A 15170-nucleotide genomic window follows, 5' to 3' on the forward strand; every position below is an offset into this window, starting at 1 on the left:
GTTTTCATAAGTAATCTCAGAATGGACTTTTAAAAGCTTCTTGACATGTGCTTTTTGAGATTAGGAGACCAAAGTAAGAGCTCACCACTAGATTTCACCTGCATTTCATAGAAATGTGGATAAATTCCTCTCTTTTCCAGTTCTCCCAAATATTCTAAGATTCTTGAGCCTACCAGGAAGTAAATTACCACACTTACCTGGAAGGCTGGGAATCCTGTGAAAGTGCCAGTCCAGTGTACCCAGAAGGATTTGTAAGCATTTGCTTGTAAAGCCTAAAATGTTACTTGTTTAAAAGTACATGTCATGCTTGACTAAATTATCATCATTCTCAAATATAACAACTGAATAACCACACAGAAAACAATAAGGTTGGATGCTTTTCTTATATTATACACAAAATTAATTCAAAATAGAAGACAGACCTAAATGTAAGAGCTGAAACAATAAAACTCTTGGAACAAAATATAGGAGGTAAACCTTTGCAACCTTGGGTTAGGCAAAGGCTTCCTAGATAAAACATCAAAAATACAAGTGACAAAAAAATTAGGTGAGTTGGACCCTATCACAATTGTGCTTCAAAGGACACCATTAAGAAAATGAAAAGACAACTCACAGAATGGGAGAAAATGTTAGCAAAATGTATATCTGATAAAGAACTTGTATCTAGACTACACAAAGAAGTCTTACAACTCAATAATAAAAAGATAAGCATCTCAAATTTTTAAATGGGTAAAGGATTTGTAAAAAGATTTCTCAAGGACTTCCCTGGTGGTCCAGTGGTTACAAGTCTGTCTGCTAATACATGGGTTATGGTAAGTTCAATCCCTGATCCAGGAAGATTTTACCTGCTGTGGAGCAACTAAGCCTGTACACCAGAAGCACTGAGCCTGTGTGCAGCAATTACTGAGCCTGCATGTCTAGAGCTCATGCTCCAAAACAAAAGAAGCTACTGCAGTGAGAAGCCAAAGCACTGCAACTAGAGGGCAGCACCACTCACTGCAACCAGAGAAAGCCCATGTGCAGCAACAGAGACACAGAACAGCCAAAAAAAAAAAAAAGATTTCTCAAAAAATACAAAAAAGATATAAGAATGGCCAATAAACAGATGAAAAGATGCACAACATCATTACCCATCAGGCAAACATAAATCAAAATCACAGAGTGATACTTCCTTTGTGGCTCAGCAGTAAAGAATCTACCTGCAATGCAGGAGACCCAGGTTCAATCCCTGGGTTGGGAAGATCCCCTGGAGGAGACCATGGCAACCCACTCTAGTACTCCTGCTGACAGAATCCCATGGACAGAGGAGCCTGACAGGCTGTAGTCCATAGGGTTGCACAAAGTCGGACACGACTGAAGCGACTAGCAGCAGCAGCAGGAGGGCTAAAATAAAAAAGACAGAAAATAGCAAGTATTGACAAAGATGTAGAGAAACTGGAATCCCCATACACAGCTGTATGTAATGTAAAATGGTACAGTCACCATTCTGGAAAACAGTCTGTCAGGTAAACATACAGTTATCATAAAAACAGTTAAACACAGAGTCACCATATAATATTTATCTATAAATATATATAAATATCTATAAATATTTATGAAAAAGTGAAAGTGAAGTCGCTCAGTCGTGTCTGACTCTTTGTGACCCCATGGACTGTAGCCTACCACGCTCCTCCATCCATGGGATTTTCCAGGCAAGAGTGCTGGAGTGGGTTGCCATTTCCTTCTGCAGAGGATCTTCCCAACCGAGGGATCAAACCTGGGCCTCCCACATTGTAGGTAGATGCTTTACCATCTGAGCCACCGGGGAAGCCTATAAATATTTATCAGTTCAGTTCAGTTGTTCACTCATGCCCGACTCTTTGTGACCCCATGAACCGCAGCACGCCAGGCCCCCCTGTCCATCACCAACTCCCAGAGTTTACCCAAACTCATGTCCATAGAGTCGGTGATGCCATCCAACCATCTCATCTGTTGTCCACTTCTCCTGCCTTCAGTCTTACCCAGCATCAGGGTCTTTTCAAATGAGTCAACTCTTCACATCAGGTGGCCAAAGAATTGGAGTTTCAGCTTCAACATCAGTCCTTCCAATGAACACCCAGGACTAATCTCCTTTAGGATGGACTGGCTGGATCTCCTTGCAGTTCAAGGGACTCTCAAGAGTTTTTTCCAACACCACAGTTCAAAAGCATCAATTCTTCAGCGCTCAGCTTTCTTCACAGTCCAACTCTCACATCCATACATGAAAAATGAAAAAACCACACCAAGTGCCCATAAACTGATGAATGGATAAGTAAAGTGTGTTATATTCATACAGTGTAACAATTGACAACCACAAGGAACAAAATGTTGGTACATATTACAATATGGATGACCCTTGAAATGTTATACTAAGGGGAAGAAATCAATTACAAAAGATCACATATTATAAGATTCTATTTATATGAAATGTCCAGAATAGGCAAATCTGGGTTGGTGAGTTTGCAGGCAAATGGGGAATTATTGCTAATGGGCTTTCAAATTGTGGTGCTAGAGAAGACTCTTGAGATCTAATTGGACATCAAGAGGATGAAACCAGTCAATCCTAAAGGAAATCAACCCTGGATAGTCATTGGAAGGACTGATGCTGAAGCTGAAGCTCCAATACTTTGATTACCTGATGTAAAGAACTGACTCATTGGAAAAGACCTCAATGATGGGAAAGATTGAGGGCAAAAGCAGGGGGTGGCAGAAGATCAGATGGTTAGATAACAACACCAATTCAATGGACATGAGTATGAGCAAACTCCAGGAGATAGTGAAGGATAGGGAAGCCTGGTGTGCTGTAGTCCATGGGGTTGCAAAGGGTTGGACACGACTTAGTGACTGAAAAACAACAACACAATGTTTAAAGGTGATAAAATTATTCTAAAATGGACTGTGGTGATGGTTGTATAATATACCAAGAACCACTGAATTATACACTTTAAATGGTTGAATGCAAAGAAATAGAGGAAAACAATAGAATGGGAAAGACTAGAGATCTCTTCCAGAAAATTAGAGATACCAAGGGAACATTTCATGCAAAGATGGGCTCAATAAAGGACAGAAATGGTAGGGACCTAACAGAAGCAGAAGATATTAAGAAGAGGTGGCAAGAATACACAGAAGAACTGTACAAAAAAGATCTTCACGACCCAGATAATCATGATAGTGTGATCACTCACCTAGAGCCAGACATCCTGGAATGTGAAGTCAAGTGGGCCTTAGAAAGCATCACTACGAACAAAGCTAGTGGAGGTGATGGAATTCCAGTTGAGCTATTTCAAATCCTGAAAGATGATGCTGCGAAAGTGCTGCACTCGATATGCCAGCAAATTTGGAAAACTCAGCAGTGGCCACAGGACTGGAAGAGGTCAGTCTTTGTTCCAATCTCAAAGAAAGGCAATGCCAAAGAATGCTCAAACTACCGCACAATTGCACTCATCTCACATGCTAGTAAAGTAATGCTCAAAATTCTCCAAGCCAGGCTTCAGCAATACATGAACTGTGAAATTCCAGATATTTAAACTGGTTTTAGAAAAGGCAGAGGAACCAGAGATCAAATTGCCAGTATCCGCTGGATCATCAAAAAAGCAAGAGACTTCCAGAAAAACATCTACCTCTGCTTTATTGACTATGCAAAAGCCTTTGACTGTGTGGATCACAATAAACTGTGGAAAATTCTGAAAGAGATGGGAATAGCAGACCATCTGACCTGCCTCTTGAGAAACCTGTATGCAGGTCAGGAAGCAACAGTTGGAACTGGACATGGAACAACAGACTGGTTCCAAATAGGAAAAGGAGTACGTCAAGGCTGTATATTGTCACCCTGCTTATTTAATTCATATGCAGAGTACATCATGAGAAACGCTGAGTTGGAGTAAGCACAAGCTGGAATCAGGATTGCCGGGAGAAATATCAATAACCTCAGATATGCAGATGACACCACCCTTATGGCAGAAAGTGAAGAACTAAAGAGCCTCTTGATGAAAGTGAAAGAGGAGAGTGAAAAAGTTGGCTTAAAGCTCAACATTCAGAAAACTAAGATCATGGCATCCGGTCCCATCACTTCATGGCAGATAGATGGGCAAACAGTGGAAACAGTGGCTGACTTTATTTTTCTGGGCTCCAAAATCACTGCAGAGGGTGATTGCAACCATGAAATTAAAAGACCATTACTCCTTGGAAGGAAAGTTACGACCAACCTAGATAGCATATTAAAAAGCAGAGACATTACTTTGCCAACAAAGGTCCGTCTAGTCAAGGCTATAGTTTTTCCAGTGGTCATGTATGGATGTGAGAGCTGGACTATAAAGAAGGCTGAGCACCGAAGAATTGATGCTTTTGCACTGTGGTGTTGGAGAAGACTCTTGAGAGTCCCTTCGACTGCAAGGAGATCCAAGCAGTCCATCCTAAAGGAGATCAGTCCTGGGTGTTCATTGGAAGGACTGATGTTGAGGCTGAAACTCCAATACTTTGGCCACCTGATACAAAGAGCTGACTCATTGGAAGAGACCCTGATGCTGGGAAAGATTGAGGGCAGGAGGAGAAGGGGACGACAGAGGATGAGATGGTTAGATGGCATCATCGACTCAATGGACATGGGTTTGGGTGGACTCTGGGAGTTGGTGATGGACAGGGAGGCCTGGTGTGCTGCGGTTCATGGGGTTGAAAAGAGTCAGACACGACTGAGCGACTGAACTAACTAACTAACTAAATAGTTGTATTGTATGGAATGTGAATTATATCTCAATAAAACTGGTATATAAAAAATAATAACTAAATAACTAAAGAATAACTAAAATTATAACCCTACATTGTTGTAGAGTTATATAATGATATATATAACTTATATAAGTTATATAATGATAACTCTACATTGCTGTTGTCTGATAGTAAGCAGAATCACACCAGGACTCTGATAAATGGAAATATGTCACTGACAGTGAGGGAATAAGCAAATCTCCAGAAAAGCCACATTTATATTTCAATATGTGAAGTGTTTGTGTTAGCAAGCTTATACTCATACAAATTTAACCTAGATTAGGCTAACCGTCTTTTCTGATTTGAGAGCTCTTTTTACATAACTCATCAACAATAACATATCAAATAAACCTAACTTTTTTCCTAGTATGTCTCTTTTTATAAGGTGAAGGAACAAATCTTTGTGATTTTCAAAGAGATGTCTGGAAAATCTCCAAGACAGTTTTAATTATCTGGGGTTCTCAAGAAGCTTGAGGACCCCAGAGAGGGTTGGAGACCACATAGGCCCAGCTCCTTTGGGAAAGAATTACTCTTTTTCTCTCCAAATAGAAGTATATACATAGCTGTATTTCTCTGAAGCTATGACTCCTAAATATAGTGTAAACCATATAGCAGTTATAACTTTTACCCACAGCAGCTAACTTCTATTTCACAGAAAAAAACCCAGTTCAGTTCAGTTCAGTCCAGTTGCTCAGTCATGTCCGACTCTCTGCGACCCCATGAATTGCAGCATGCCAGGCCTCCCTGTCCATCACCAACTCCCGGAGTCTATCCAAACCCATGTTCATCGAGTCAGTGATGCCATCCAACCATCTCATCCTCTGTCGTCCCCTTCTCCTCCCGCCCCCAATCCTACCCAGCATTAGGGTCTTTTCCAATGAGTCAACACTTCGCATGAGGTGGCCAAAGTATTGGAGTTTCAGCTTCAACATCAGACCTTCCAATGAACACCCAGGATTGATCTCTTTTAGGATGGATTGATTGGATCTCCTTGCAGTTCAAGGGACTCTCAAGAGTCTTCTCCAACACCATAGCTCAATAGCATCAATTCTGCGGCGCTCAGCTTTCTTCACCGTCCAACTCTCACATCCATACATGACCACTGGAAAAACCATAGCCTTGACTAGACGGACTTTTGTTGGCAAAGTAATGTCTCTGCTTTTAAACATGCTATCTAGGTTGGCCATAACCTTCCTTCCAAGGAGTAAGCATCTTTTAATTTCATGGCTGCAGTCACCATCAGCAGTGATTCTGGAGCCCAAAAAAGTAAAGTCTGACACTGTTTCCACTGTTTCCCCATCTATTTCCCATGGAGTGATGGGACCAGATGCCATGATCTTAGTTTTCTGAACGTTGAGCTTTAAGCCAACTTTTTAACTCTCCTCCTTCACCTTCATCAAGAGGCTCTTCAGTTCTTCTTCACTTTCTGCCATAAGGGTGGTGTCATCCACATATCTGAGGTTATTGATATTTCTCCCGGCAATCTTGACTCCAGCTTGTGTTTCTTCCAGCCCAGCATTTCTCATGATGTACTCTGCATATAAGTTAAATAAGCAGGGTGACAATATACAGCCTTGACGTACTCCTTTTCCTATTTGGAACCAGTCTGTTGTTCCATGTCCAGTTCCAACTGTTGCTTCCTGACCTGCATACAGGTTTCTCAAGAGGCAGGTCAGATGGTCTGCTATTCCCATCTCTTTCAGAATTTTCCACAGTTTATTGTGATCCACACAGTCAAGGGCTTTGGCATAGTCAATAAAGCAGAAATAGATGTTTTTCTGGAACTCTCTTGCTTTTTCAATGATCCAGTGGATATTGGCAACTTGATCTCTGGTTCCTCTGCCTATTCTAAAACCAGCTTGAACATCTGGAAGTTCATAGTTCATGTATTGCTGAAGCCTGGCTTGGAGAATTTTGAGCATTACTTTACTAGCATGTGAGATGAGTGCAATTGTGCGGTAGTTTGAGCATTCTTTGGCATTGCCTTTCTTTGAGATTGGAACAAAGACTGACCTCTTCCAGTCCTGTGGCCACTGCTGAGTTTTCCAGATTTGCTGGCATATCGAGTGCAGCACTTTCACAGCATCACCTTTGAGGATTTGAAATAGCTCAACTGGAATTCCATCACCTCCACTAGCTTTGTTCGTAGTGATGCTTTCTAAGGCCCACTTGACTTCACATTCCAGGATGTCTGGCTCTAGGTGAGTGATCACACCATCGTGATTATCTGGGTCGTGAAGATCTTTTTGTACAGTTCTTCTGTGTATTCTTGCCACCTCTTCTTAATATCTTCTGCTTAACTGGGGAGTGAATAATTGTCTGTCACACACCAGCATTCTGTAGTACATTTGCAGAGGCCATGAACACACCTAACGCAGCTTTCTAGAACCACACACATCATTTATATTTGCTTCTCAAAGTGGCAGAAATGAGCACATTCATTACTGACTCAAGAGACAGATTTATAAAAATAACAAGGAAATGGATATTAACTTGAAATTATGATTAATAATTAGTATTTCAGTATTTTATCATACTGTCTTAAGACACTTACTATATACTTACTGCTATAGTAATTATTTAATATATATGTCCATTAATTAACTCGTTACTGTCGGTCCAAGGTTTTAAGTTACCAACAGTTCTTAGAGACTTGCCTAGTGGCTCAGACAGTAAAGCGTCTGCCTACAATGTGGGAGACCTGTGTTCAAACCCTGGGTTGGGAAGATCTCCTGGAGAAGAAGATGGCAACCCACTCCAGTATTCTTGCCTGGAAAATCCCATGGACAGAGGAGCCTGGTGGGCTACAGTCCATGGGGTTGCAAAGAGTTGGACACGCTATCTTTAAGCTAACATATGACAAAACATAATTATCATTGACATAAATTTATTGGAATAATAATTTAATCTGGGTAAACACAAATTTTGGAGAAGGAAATGGCAACCCACTCCAGTGTTCTTGCCTGGAGAATCCCAGGGACAGTAGAGCCTGGTGGGCTGCCGTCTATGGGGTCGCACAGAGTTGGACACGACTGAAGCGACTTGGCAGCAAACACAAACTTATGTTTTTCATAATCTTGAACATTAAGTAGAAGTAATGTCAGTTTATTTAATCAGTGAATCTATTTAAGATTAGGTATTACATATTCAAGTAAACATCTATACTTATGTATTTTACCTAATATTGACAAATCATAGATGATATAACTTTCCAAAAATAAAACCAGTAATATTAAACTTGTCTCATTAACTAAATTATTTGAAAGTGAACTCTTAAAACATTTCTGAGCTGAATACTTTTTAAATTTGCCAAACTGAAAGTAAAAGAACTTCAATTTCCCTGTTTTCTGAGAATTTTGCATGCTAAATCAGTTCAGTTGTGTCTGACTCTTTGCAACCCTATGGACCATAGCTTGTCAGGCTCCTCACATAAGAGGTAAAAGCCTTTCTAAATTATAGTGACATACAGATATACAAACAGAAAGGGAGAAAGCTCATAGCATCCATTCTAAAATTTTAGCCATGGGTCAAGAGTAAACACAGAAATATAAAATTTACAAATGGACACAAAATTCTTAATTGATTAGGTCTCAAAACAGGCAAACAGTAATGACTCACATGCCAGGGTCTCTGCTTTCTCTCGGCCAGCTGGGTTCTCTATTAACTATTACTTCATTTACAGAGATCATCAATGATCAGGTCATAAAATCAAATTTCTAACAACTACTGGGAAAGAACGTATTGACCCCCAAAAATCCAAACACAAAACATAAAACCGGTAGAGAGGCGACTTAAAATTAGAAAAGCAGAGAGGAAGCAAAGTTTTATTGCCATTTTGGGTTCACCTTTGGAAGCCAAGAGAAGACTCCCCTGGGCGTAAGCTGCCCATGGAGTGCACTTCTCTCCTTATGAAGTTTTCCTGGCTCTGGTGCCTGAATCCACTGAGCATCTCAGTGGAACCTCCAAAACTGTTAAAAGATAATTTTTTTTGGAAAAGGTAAAATCATGACTCTCATATGGATTTTAAAGTGAGCACGTGTTGAAGATTTTATTTTACTCATTCAACGAGGGAATCAGGTTGTTGGTGTAACTGGCTTAAAGGAAAAGTCAAAAGGCACTAATTTCTATGAAGTAAAAAGGAATAAGAGGAGGGCATGGCAACACATTCCAGTATTCTTGCCTAGAGAATCCCATGGACAGAGGAGTCTGGCGGGCTACCGACCATAGGGGTCATAAAGAGTTGGACACGACTGAAGCAACTTAGCCCAGCACAGCACAAAAACGAACGGAGGGAAGTCAACTGAAACTCTTCCAGACCAGACAGAATGTGCGCGTGTATCAACTTATAAAAGTTGTAAAATAGTGCAAAGATTATGAAAGGCTAAAGTCTAATGCATAGTTTCCCACTGAAACACAAATTCATTTTTTCTATAGTCTGTTCTTCTGGATGTCTTTATATAGCATCTGTTCATGTCTCCTGTAGATCCCATAAATGTTTAATTGCTCTTCATATAAAACCTGGCTCTCATATGATTAGCAGTTGAGAAAAGATTCTTTCTTATGTGGTAAATGCAAAGCGGTTTTTAAAACTTTATTTTATATTGAGGTACAGTTGATTTACAATGTTGTATTAGTTTCAGATGTACAACAAAGTGATTTAGTTGTACATATACATATATCTGGGGCTTCTCTTGTGGCTCAGATGGTAAAGAATCTGCTTGCAATGCAGGAGACCCAGGTTTGATCCCTGGGTCATGAAGATCCCCTGGATAAGGGAATGGCTACCCACACCAGTAGTCTTGCCTGGAGAATTCCATGGATAGAGAAGTCTGGCAGGCTACAGTCCATGAGGCCGCAAAGAGTTGGACACGACTGAACAACTAAAACTTTATACTTCATACATACATATATATATATATATATATATATATATATATATATATGTTCTTTTTCAGATTCTTTTCCCATTTAGCTTATCCTTTCACAGGGACCATGCTAATCTCTGTATCATTCCGATTTTAGCATATGTGCTGCTAAAGCAAGCATGCAAACTGACTTTATTAACTCTTTCCCCTGCTTATAGGATATAAATTACTGCTTTAACTAATTTTTTTTTCATTTCTCTATTAGTTGTTTGTGTATCATTTATAGATGGTATGCTAAAGAAAAGAGATTGCTCATTGTTAGGAACAATTGTATTTATAGGCTGAAGTGGAAGGACCCACAAAGCTCATTTAATTGACTGATTTATTGATTGAATAATTACTCATGGATTGTTCTCCATTGCTAGGCATCATGCTTTTAAAAAATGCAGTTTCAACTTTCAAGAATTTAATATTTATCAGGGTCAATAGACAAGGAAATAGTCACCTCTTGATAGCGCAGCCTGGGAGTAAAAGTCACCTGAGACACCTGAGTTCAGTTCTCAAGGAGTTAGCAAGGTCAGGGTTGTTAATAGGTTTCAAGCACAGTGAATAACACGTGCATGTGTTGGAAGGCCAGAATGCACATAGCACTGTGGAAATTATGATTCCCTCCATGTAGCTGGAGCATAGAATGTGAGAAGAAGACATAGCAAGAGATGAGGCTGGGAGGAAAGCAGGGTCAGCCATGGGATGAACCTATTGTGACAAGCTAAAGAGCGGGCTGTCTGCTGCAGGTAAAACATTTTAAGCTAGAGAGTTCCAAGATCAAATTTGCATTTTAGAAAGATCTCTCAAGCAGCAGGGTGGGGAAAGGACTGTTAACTCTAATGTTTTTCAGTGTATATTCTATTACTAATTTAGTACAGATTTTTTAAACAAATTTTCACACCCCCGCCCCCACCCCCTTGCAATCTTTGTTTATAATGTTTGGTCTGTACCACAGCTTTGTTGCATTTTCAGTACCAGGCTGTGACATCGTGATAAAGGATAAATGAAAACAAATGAAGGGGATAAAATGATATAAAGCATGAGTCAGCAAACTGTGGCTTGCAGGCCAAACTTCATTGCCTGTTATTGTAAATAACACTGTATTGGAACACAGCCAAGCCCGTTTGCTTCGGTAGAGTCCTCTGGCTGTTTTTGTGTCCCTACAGAACAAAGCTGAGTACTTGTGAGAGGCTGTCTGGAATGCAAAGGCGAACACGTTTACTATCTGGTCCTTCAGAGAAAAAGTTCGACAACCCTTGATGTGAAGAGTTAAAAGTTTGTACATTAACTTATTTAGTTGATTTGATCATATTCCCTGGACTCAAAGGATTTATGCAAATGTGTGTGCCAAGTCTCATGAAAAAATTTAAACCTTGAAAACTTTGCTGGCAATAATATGTATGAAGATGACTATATTAATTCCATGTAGAAGATCATCTACATGATTTTAATTCTTCTCAATATCTTCCAAGAAGGAGTAGAAAGATCTGGTTTATGTGCTGTGGAGACAGATTTATTTTCGTTCAAAGAAAGATACACGATGACAGATACATTTTTAAATATTCTGCATACTTTTAGGACTTTGAATTTGAAAATCTCCAGGACAGTAAGTACAGATTTGAGAATGGAGAATAAATAGTCACAATGTTTCCTGGATTTCTGGTGTCCTGTCTCTGGCTTTAGCACAATGCCTTATTTGCAGGAGAAATACACACAAGTATTTTGTCATTAACAAATTGTAGCCACTCCTTAAGAGTCCCTATTCTAAACAAGAACAACTTGGCTTGGACTGCACCAAATAGGTACCTTACAGAGAGTACAGGACTCAAAAAGGTCAGACACAAACACTTCACAGCTAGTGTCCCACAAGCTGCCTGCTCAGCCATCCTTAGCTAGAACACCTTGAATATTTTAAAATTTGGAAAAGAAGCAAAAATCTGTTTTATGGTGAAATGTTCTGTAGTGTCTCAGTACCCACCTCAGGAATCTGACTGTGACACATGCATCAGTAGCAGTTATTTAATAAGAAATTGCATTGACGAGTTTAAGGCCAGAGAAGAGTAATGTTAAAAAAAAAAAAAGTGTATTTCAGTCCTTGATTGAAATTATCCAACATTTTGAGAAAAGTCAATTTGCATAACAGTTGGTGTTTCACCTCCTGGTGTTAAACCCATCTTCCCTATGCTGTCTTTTTGGATCTGTTAATCAAGTTTCCTGTCTTCACTAGACAGCAGCCTAATTGCTTCTGTCCTGCAGAAACCCCTTACCGAGAAAGAGATTTAATTTGTAGCTTAATCCAATATTTTTATGCAGTATGGTAAAAACACTCACTTGTTACAGTATTTTGTCAGCTTCATCATTAGTCTCCTAATAGAATCCCCTCCTTTGATCTTAATCTGACTTCTTTTTTTCTACTACCTCTGTCTCAACTTTTGGTTTTATTCTTTGACCCAGAATATCCTTTCCTGTCAGAGAAAAATCATCATCATCACTGTCAGAAATATAGATTGCTTGCCCACGGGGTACATTTCATTGTACCTGATGCTGTGGGATTTTACCAGGTTTCATTAGCTTTCTTCCCTGATGTAGAAGAAAAAAACATAAAACAGGAACAACAAAAATACACACACAGACACAAAACCTTTACTTTGTGTCATTCCTTGTATCTGTAGAAAATGAAAAACAGTATTCCAAAGTGTGAAGTAGGCACTAACATGGATCTCAAAACTATGTGACTTGATTAGAAATGTATTCAAGCCTGTAAGCATATTAGGACTGACCTTTCACCCTGTTTGGTTTTCTGTTTCTTGCCAGCATGACTTTTTCTTCCATCTACCCTTTTCCTTTTTGCCCCCATCTGGCCTTCTGACAGCCTCAGAATGAGTGTTAGCTATGTACTATTATTTGACATCCTTCTTTTTATAAAATTGAATTTCTTTTGATAAATGTCAGAAGGGGACACACATTCTTCAGTAAAATGAGCTAAGCCTAGAACAGATTTGTCATTGCCATCTCCCTAGTCATCTCTTTTGCTTCTGACAAATACAGTATGTCCTGAGCTTGTCTGTCCTTGGTGACCTTAAAGAAATGGAAAAGTGATCCCATCCTTTCTGATTTCAGCACCATGAATTGTCACAGATGGCAAGTTAGAAATGATTAAAATGTTTACATATTCCTCCTTTGTTTGCTGTCCTCTCCAGGCAAATGTATAGAAGGATGGCAGAACAAAGCAATGGGACAGGCTTTACGGTAAATAAGACTAGCTTGCAGTTTGATTCGAAAACTTTTAATATTGTAAAGATTCTATTAGTTTTTATTTTCCAAATCCTTTTAGCATCCCAACAGAGGGATCAATTTTAAAAATAGCTGACTCTTCATCATTGAAAGTGAAGTCGCTCAGTCGTGTCCGACTCTTTGCGACCCCATGGACTGTAGCCTACCAGGCTCCTCCGTCCATGGGATTCTCCAGGCAAGAGTACTGGAGTGGGTTGCCATTTCCTTCTCCAGGGGATCTTCCCGACCCAGGAATCGAACCCGGGTCTCCGGCATTGGAGGCAGACGCTTTAACCTCTGAGCCACCAGGGAAGTTCATCATTGAATTCCCCTCTATATGAATCATATTAAAAAAACAGGAAATTCCCATAAACTTTATTCCAGTGGAGGGGAGGAAGAATACCTTTTTCCTTTACCTTTCTAAGTTCTCTTTTGGGATCCCTATAACAAAAGGAAGATTAGCAAGAGAAAAACATGGCAATCTATTAAATGTAAGTTTTATGTGACACAAGAGGCTTCAGAAGGAAACTCAAAGAATGGTTAAACCTGAGTGATTTTATGCTAGGTTTGATGAAGAGTGGAAAGTTCTGGAAAGACACAATGGGATAAAGAGTATGAATGAGCTGTATAGTCAGAGGGGCCATGGGGGTGGGACAGGGACTATGCACTTGGATCCCTCCCTGTGGCCCTCTATCTTTAGAGATTAGGATATTCCTTTCCTCCAGGTATAAGGAGGGCACTTCTCACTGAATGTTTTATGACCTGCTTCAGGGGAAGTAAAAAAGTCCTTCCTTTACATGGCTTTTTTCAAATTTCAACAGCTAAAAATATCTAATACGCTAAGTTGCAATATTTGGGAGGTACCCTGCATAGTGTCAACTATAGAAAAATGTACAACATAAGAGTTGTGAGTTAAGTTTTATTTGGGATCTTACTGAGACTATAGTCTGCACACTTAGTTCACACTACAGTTTTCTATGGTGACAGCTCCCTTCCGGGAACAAGTATTCTATCTTTATTCTTAGGCATCCAGGGGAAGGCCAAAGTTTCTTCCTGAGTCTCCTGGGCATTGTTTTCAGCTGGAAATAATCTGCATGCCAACAAGACATTTTGGGGTGGCAATTTTTGCTCCCCTGAACCTGTCTTGAATCTTCTCACAAGAGAGTGATCATTCTTTCTCTAAGAACATGGTATTATTGTTAGTTACTCCAATGTTAAAAGTGCCCTGAAGAGCAGAAATAGGAGATAAAATGAGTATATGGCTGTAATGATATATTATCCTATTTTCAGGTAGTTGGTCCTAGAAATAATAGCAAGTCCTTCTTTCTCAGATCTGGCTGAAGGCCTATTGTTGTCACATTACTTTTCTTTGAATTTCAAGTTAGAAGGAATTTCAGTGTGTGAACTATCAGTAAACAAAGGATGTTGCCACCATCAAAACATCACATTACAGTCACCCTGATGGTGCACCCTGAGGGAACTCATGGAGACTGGACTTGTACCTCTATCTATCAGTCAGTCACTGCAGCCACCTCTGATGATATACCCTGAAGAGACTCAGGATGAAGTCTGTCTTCAACCTGAGCACAGGATACTGACCCCAGATTAGCTGAGGTGCATTTCAAAGGGTTGATTTCACTAAGGCCAGACTTTCGCATCTTCCCAAACACAGAAAAGGAATCAATTCCTTAACTCAAGATATCTGGTATTCTTTAATTAACAGTAATCTTTTGATGTTTCCTGCAATGTGGGAGACCTGGATTCGATCCCTGGGTGGGGAAGATCCCCTGGAGAAGGAAATGGCAACCCACTCCAGTGTTCTTGCCTGGTAAACCCCATGGACAGAGAAGCCTGGTTCATGGAGTCGCAAAGAGTTGGACATGACTAAGCGATTTCACTTCTTTCTTTCCTTCTTTTGATGTTTCAACTACCTGGTCTTTGTTGCAAAACTTTCTGTATGTCCTAGTTTCTGCCCCTTCAGAACAGTCCCTTAGAGTTATCTGAGATACTGTGCCCTAGGCTTAAGTCCTCAGTTCTGTCCGTGGAATAAAACATACCTCTCAACTTTAAGGTTGTGAAATTTTTTTCAGTTGACAAATGTTAGCTATGTGAGAACGATTTCAACTAGACATTACAGATGAGTCATCAATGATCATTCAAAGATCATTGAATGAAATGGAACATTCATCAATTTTATTTCTT

At 39.8% G+C, this 15170-nt stretch overlaps 1 long non-coding RNA gene and 1 other non-coding gene across 2 annotated transcripts in view; both read right to left on the reverse strand.

Annotated features, from left to right (window-relative positions):
* Positions 1–15170, reverse strand: part of LOC145524595 (uncharacterized) — a 63461-nt gene that overhangs the window by 21526 nt on the left and 26765 nt on the right. The gene's annotated exons all lie outside the window — the stretch shown is intronic.
* On the reverse strand, positions 9718–9824 carry LOC145524920 (U6 spliceosomal RNA). The gene has a single exon (XR_014067951.1). It is a non-coding gene; the product is annotated as a U6 spliceosomal RNA (small nuclear RNA).

This window comes from Giraffa tippelskirchi, chromosome 10, assembly GCF_054371585.1.
Source record: "Giraffa tippelskirchi isolate mGirTip1 chromosome 10, T2T-mGirTip1v1.2.pri, whole genome shotgun sequence".
Classification (NCBI taxonomy): domain Eukaryota; kingdom Metazoa; phylum Chordata; class Mammalia; order Artiodactyla; family Giraffidae; genus Giraffa; species Giraffa tippelskirchi.